The sequence below is a fragment of the Piliocolobus tephrosceles genome, chromosome 12 (assembly GCF_002776525.5).
Source record: "Piliocolobus tephrosceles isolate RC106 chromosome 12, ASM277652v3, whole genome shotgun sequence".
In the NCBI taxonomy this organism is placed as follows: Eukaryota; Metazoa; Chordata; class Mammalia; order Primates; family Cercopithecidae; genus Piliocolobus; species Piliocolobus tephrosceles.
The window spans coordinates 35,397,359-35,404,034 of record NC_045445.1 but is presented as its reverse complement, the minus strand read 5'-3'; the positions used below and the strand labels follow the sequence as shown (position 1 = coordinate 35,404,034).

The 6,676-nt window shown below is 43.1% G+C and overlaps 1 pseudogene; it reads left to right on the top strand.

Moving 5' to 3' along the window:
• The first annotated feature begins 1,875 nt into the window (after positions 1–1,875).
• LOC111531443 lies at positions 1,876–3,389 on the top strand (annotated as a pseudogene).
• The last annotated feature ends 3,287 nt before the right edge of the window (positions 3,390–6,676 follow it).

Sequence of the window (6,676 nt, the reverse complement as noted above, 5' to 3'; positions counted from 1 at the left end):
TCATTTTTTAATAATTATTTTATTATTCTCTCTTTCATTGGATAGTTTCTATTGACATGTTTTCAAGTTCATTTATCTTTCCTACTGAAATGTCTGATCTATTGTTAATCCTATCAGTGTATTTTATTTCAGATACTATAATTTTCATATCTGTTTCATTTTCATTTTTTAATATATTATATGGTTCTACATAACTTTTTTATCATTTAAAATACAATTATAATAAATCTTTAAATATCCTAGTCTACTAATTCTAACATCTATGTTATTTCTGGGTCTATTTTAATTAATTGATTTTTAAATTACTTGAACATAGTTTTATCCTTTTCAGTCTTTCTTTTAAGATCCGTTAGGTTGGAGCACAGCAATGTTTTTTTCTAGGGCTAATTATTTCCCACTACAAGGTAAGACCCATCTGAGTAATCTATCAATTTACCATTAATTATGAGGTTTTTCAGTCTGCCTATTTGGGACAGACAGTATTCCAGGTTCTGAGTATATGTTGGGTACTTGGGTACTGTTCCTTTTTTTTTTTTTTTTTGAGACGGAGTCTTGCTGTGTCTCTCAGGCAGGAGTGCAGTGGTGCGATTTCGGCTCATTGCAGGCTCTGCCACCCGGGTTCACGCATTCTCCTGCCTCAGCCACCGGAGTAGCTGGGACTACAGGCACCTGCCACCACACCCACCTAATTTTTTGCATTTTTAGTAGCGATGGTGTTTCACCGTGTTAGCCAGGATGGTCTCGATCTCCGGACCTCGTGATCCACCCACCTCGGCCTCCCAAAGTGCTGGGATTACAGGCGTGAGCCACCATCCCTGGCCGGATACTGTTCCTTTTAATCCTCTTGTATAATCCTTTCCTTGGCTTCTGGTAGTTTCCTTATATGTACACACCTATCAGTACTTGAAGGTGATCCACCAAAGCTCTCTAGAGTTCTCCTTCTGTGTACTTCTCTCCTTCCTGGTATTCTTCCCTGCAGTCCAGCTGCTTTGAGCTTCCTGAACTCTCAGTCCTGTCTCTTCAAGTCAGGGAGTCCTCCTGGCTCTACCTCCCCTTCTCTGTGCCACAGCCAGGAAACTCTCTTCAGTCAGTAATCTGGGACAATCCTAGAGCTCACTTATTTCTCTTCTCTCAGGGATCACTGCTCTTCTTGTCTGCTGTCCAGTGTATTGGAAACCATTTCATATATTTGATCCAATATTCAGTTGTTTCAAATGTGAGGGTAAATTCAATCTCTATTATTTCATACTGGCTAGAAATGGAAGTACCAACTAATGGTTTCTAAATATAAATTTAAATGAATTAAAATTAAATAAAAATTAAAATTCAGTTCATCAGTTGTCCTAGCTACATTTCAAGCACTCAAAAGCTGCATGTAGCTATTGTATTGGACAGCGCAGTCTTATCTGTGCTGGGTAAAAATGTTATTTTTACCCTTTAAGCTACTTAGTTAACAACTATAAACCTAGTTAATAATTATTTATATTAAATTGTCTTTGCTCAAATAGCTCATGTGATTTCTTTCTTCTGATTACACCCTGCTTGATACATTTATTCAGGTAGTTTCATTATCAAGGAAATATGGTGACAGGCCTTAGAATCTTAATGACATGGATTCAGTTGTCACTTACTAGTGGTACAAGCAAATTACTTCATCTAATTCTCAGAATATTACCAGGAAAAATGAGGATAATATTACCTGCTTCCCAGAGTTTGTTGTGAGGATATATGAAAACATCTGACACATAGTACATGCTCAATATATAGTATTTCCTTTTATCAATTTCTTCATCATCTTTCTCCAAGCACTTAGAGTTATCCATCTCAGCAACAGCCTCCAAGAGTATTTCTTCCCATCTTCCTGTCAAAACCGCAATGTGCTTTGTCCGTTTTCCTTGGGACTGTTTTTCCACAAAGGTTTATCTTAAAAAGCAATCATGGGTACTGCAGCACACTGGCTGGAGAAGAGGACTTCGGATGCATGACTCTCCCACTCCCCAAAACAGCCGCCCAACTTGCTGCCCCACACCACCTTGGCCCAGCTCCGGTGACATGTATACCTGCCAGAGCGCGATGATGGGTGTTTGGCTCTTGTTTCTGCTTTGAGTTCTTTTCAAGGGGCCAGGACTCTAGCTGCATAGTTGTTCAGGGAACTATGCACCAAAAGCAAGTGAACAAGTCTGAATAGCAAGAGTTACGTGGATCGATTGCTTACCAGTGCCAGGCACCACCAAAAGAAATTTGCACACTTTATCCTGTGTAATCCTCCCCCTGGGCCTAAAAGAGCAGCTGTTGTGACTGCAGGCACCCACCTCACGTCATGGAGAGTTGAGTGTACGCCTATGGGGGCTGTTGAGATCCCAGGTGTGCCTGGGAGGAGAGGAGGAAGATGAAGGCCCGTGCTCCCCCGCCTCCTGGAAAGGCTGCCACTCTGCACGTGCACAGCCACCAGAAGACCCCAACAATGGGGCCCTCAGGTTGCAGCAGAACCTGGTCCGCATGAAGGAGGAGCTGAGGGCCAGCACCATGGACGTCACCGTGGTCCTGCCCAGCAGGCTGGAGAAGAGGAGCGTGCTCAATGGGAGCCATGCAATGATGGACCTACTGGTTGAACTTTGCCTTCAAAACCACCTGAATCCATCCCACCAAGCCCTTGAAATTTAGTCTTCAGAAACCCAACAACCTTTGAGTTTTAAGCCAAATACTTTGATTGGGACCCTGAATGTGCATACTGTGTTTCTGAAAGAAAAAGTTCCTGAAGAGAAAATTCAGCCTGGTCCCCCTAAGGTGCCTGAGAAATCTGTGTGTTTGGTCATAAATTACTTGCAGACACAAAAAGCTGTTGTGCCTGTGAGCCCTGAGGTTCCTCTCCAAAATATTCTCCCAATCATTTGTGCAAAGTGTGAGGTCAGCCCAGGGCACGTGGTTCTCCTCAGGGACAACATTGCCAGGGAGGAGCTAGAGCTGTCCAACTCCCTGAACGAGCTTGGGATAAAGGAGCTCTACTCATGGGACAACAGAAGGTAAACCTTTAGAAAATCATCACTTGGCAATGATGAGACAGATAAAGAGAAGAAAAACTTTCTGGGATTTTTCAAAGTTAATAAAAGAAGCAATAGTAAGGCTGAGCAGCTTGTGCTGTTGGGTACAGACAGCGATGAGGACACCTCCAGGCTGCCCTGGAAAGGGGTTTGAATGACTCTCCCAACTCTCCATCCATGCACTGACATTCCATTACACTAGGTCCATCCCTCTTGCTGGGCAGCATCTCAGAGGTGTCTGTGAAGTCAGAGATGAAGAAACGCTGAGCCCCTCCTCCTCCGGGTTCAGGGCCACCTGTGCAAGACAACGCATCAGAAAAGGCTGGGCACAGTGCCTCACGCCTGTAATCCCAGCACTTTAGGAGGCTGAGGCAGGAGGATCACCTGAGGTCAGGAGTTCGAGAGCAACCGTGGCCAACATGGTGAAAACCCGTCTCTACTAAAAATACAAAATTAGCCGGGCATGGTGGTGCAGGCCTGTAGTCCCAGCCATTCGGGAGGCTGAGGCCGGAGAACCACTTGAACCTGAGAGGCAGAGGTTGCAGTGAGCCGAGATTGTGCCACTGCACTCCAGCCTGGGCAACAAGAGCAAGACTCCGTCTAAAAAAAGTGTGTGTGTGTGTGTGTGTGTATATATATTTTTTTTTTCCCTAATGTGACTGACTTATTTTGAGTTCTTCATGATATGTTAGCTGCATTTTCATAAAAAGAAAATCAGGCACGAATGGTACCTTTTTCTTGTATGGGTCTATGATAAGATTATGCAAATGGAAAGCACGAAGCTGTTTCTTCTGATTTAAAAAAAAGCAATCATGGCAGAACAAAGCTAGAGGACTAATACTTCCTGATTTCAAAACTTACTACAAAGCTACAGTAAAAACAGTCTAGTACTGCAAAAGACAGACATATTGACCAATGGAATAGAATAGACAGCCCAGAAATAAACTGTCACATATATGGTCAAATTATTTTTGACAAGGGTGCCAAGAACTATTCAATGGTGAGAGGACAGTCTTTTCAACAAATGATGCTAAGAAAACTGTATATCCATCTACATGTTAAAAGAATGAAGTTGGACCCTTACCTAACATCATACACAAAAATTAACTAAAAATGAAATTGAATACATAAATAGAAGACCTAAAAGTATAAAATTCTTTTTTTTTTTTTTTGAGACGGAGTCTCGCTTTGTCACCCGGGCTGGAGTGCAGTGGCGCGATCTCGGCTCACTGCAAGCTCTGCCTCCTGGGTTGACACCATTCTCCTGCCTCAGCCTCCTGAGTAGCTGGGACTACAGGTGCCCCCCACACCATGCCCAGCTAATTTTTTTGTATTTTTAGTAGAGACGGGGTTATGATCTCGATCTCCTGACCTCGTGATCTGCCTGCCTCGGCCTCCCAAAGTGCTGGGATTACAGGTGTGAGCCACTGCGCCCAGCTGAGCTCAGGAGTTTGAGACCAGCCTGGGCAACATAGTGAGACCTCATCTCTACCAAAAAAAAAAAAAAGAAAAAATTAAAAATTAACTGGGTGTGGTGGTTCACCCATGTAACCCCAGGTACTTGGGAGGGTCACTTGAGCCTGGGAGGCTAAGGCTGCTGTGAACCATGATCATGCCACTGCACTCTTGCCTGGGCAACAAAGTGAGACCCTGTCTCAAAAAAAAAAAAGAAGAAGCAGAAGAAGTAGCAGCAAGAAACAGTGTCAGCAAAGTAAAAAGCTAACGTACAGAATGGGAGAAAATATTTGCAAATCATGTATCTGATAAGAGATTCATATCCAGAATACATGTGGAGAACTCCTAAAACTCAAGCACAATAATGACAAAACAAACAAGTCAATTCAAAAGTGGGCAAAGGACTTGAATAGACATTTCTCCAAAGATATACAAATGGCCAAAAAGCACAGGGAAAGATGCTCAACATTACTAATCATTAGAGAAATGCAAGTCAAAAGCACAATGAGATACCACTTCACATCCATTAGGATGGCTACTATAAGACACACACACACACACACACACAGAAAATACAAGTGTTGGTGAGGATGCAGAGAAATTTGAACCCCTGTGCACTGTTGGTGGGAATGTAAAATGATACAGCTGCTATGGAAAACATTATGATGGTTCCTCAAAAAATTAAAAACAGAAATACTATATGAGGCCCGGCATGGTGTCTCACACCTGTAATCCCAACACTTTGTGAGCCAAGGTGGGTGGATCACCTGAGGTCACGGGTTTGAGACCAGCCTGGCCAAAATGGTGAAACCCTGTCTCTACTAAAAATACAAAAGTTAGCTGGGTGTGGTGGCGTGCACCTGTAGTCCCAGCTACACAGGGGGCTGAGGCAGGAGAATAGCTTGATCCCTGGAAGTGAAGGTTGCAGTGAGCTGAGATTGTGCCACTGCACTCCAACCTGGGCAACAGAGCAAGATTCCATCTCAGAAAAAAAAGGAGGAAGAAAGAGGAAGGAGGAGGAAGGAGGAGAAAGGAAGAAGAAGAAGAAGGAGGAGGAAGAAGAAGAAGAAGAAGAAGAAGAAGAAGAAGAAGAAGAAGAAGAAGAAGCAGAAAGGAAGAAGAAGAGGAAGGAGGAGGAAGAAGAAGAAGAAGAAAGAAGAAGAAATAATACTATATGATCCAGCACTTCCACTTCTGGGTATATACTCAAAAGAATTGAAAGCAATGCAGGCTGGGCGTGGTGACTCACACCTGTAATCCTAGCATGTTTGGAGGCTGAGGAGGGTGGATCGCTTAAGCCCCGGGGTTCAAGACCAGCCTGGGCAACATAGTGGGACCCATCTCTACAAAAAGAAATACAAAAATTAGTGGGGCATGGTGGCATGGACCTGTAGTCCCAGCTACTTAGGAGGCTGAGGTGGGAGGGTCGCTTGAGCCCGGGAAGTTGAGGCTGCAGTGAGCTGCGATCATGCCACTGCATTCCAGCCTGTGTGACAGAGGGGAGACCTTGTCTCAAAACAGAAAAAGCAATTCAATTATTTTCTCTAAGAGTCTCAAAAAGATATTTGTATGCCCGTGTTCATAGCATCATTATTCATAGTAGATAAAACATGGAAGCAGCCCAAGATGAATGGATAAGTAAAATGTGGTATATACATACAATTGAATATTATTAAGCTTTAAAAAAGAAGGAAATTCTGATACATGCTACAACATGGATTAACCTTGAGGATATTATGCTGAGCGAAATAAACCAGTCACAAAAAGAGTATATGATTCCGCTTGTATGAGATGCATAGAGCAATAAAAATAATAGATAGAGAAAGTAGAATGGTGGTTCCCATGGGCCAGAGGAAAGGGGCAATGGGGAGTTAATGTTTAGTGGTTTAAATGTTGCAGATACCAAGATAAATTCACTTTTGTCAAACCCAAACAAACTGGAGCCAGGAAAGCAGGAAGGAGGAGAGTTCATGCCTGCCTGTATGAGATAAAGACTGTGTCTTAAGGACCTTCTAAAATAACCCCACAAGATATTCCTTTTATGGGACTGAAGCAATTCAGATAAGATGGTCTGGAAAGAACACTTGCCTAGCGCAGCATCTCCATCAGTGAACTGATGCCAAATCTGATTTCGAACCTCCTGAACCAATGAACTTCGTGTCCAACAGCTTATGTGAACT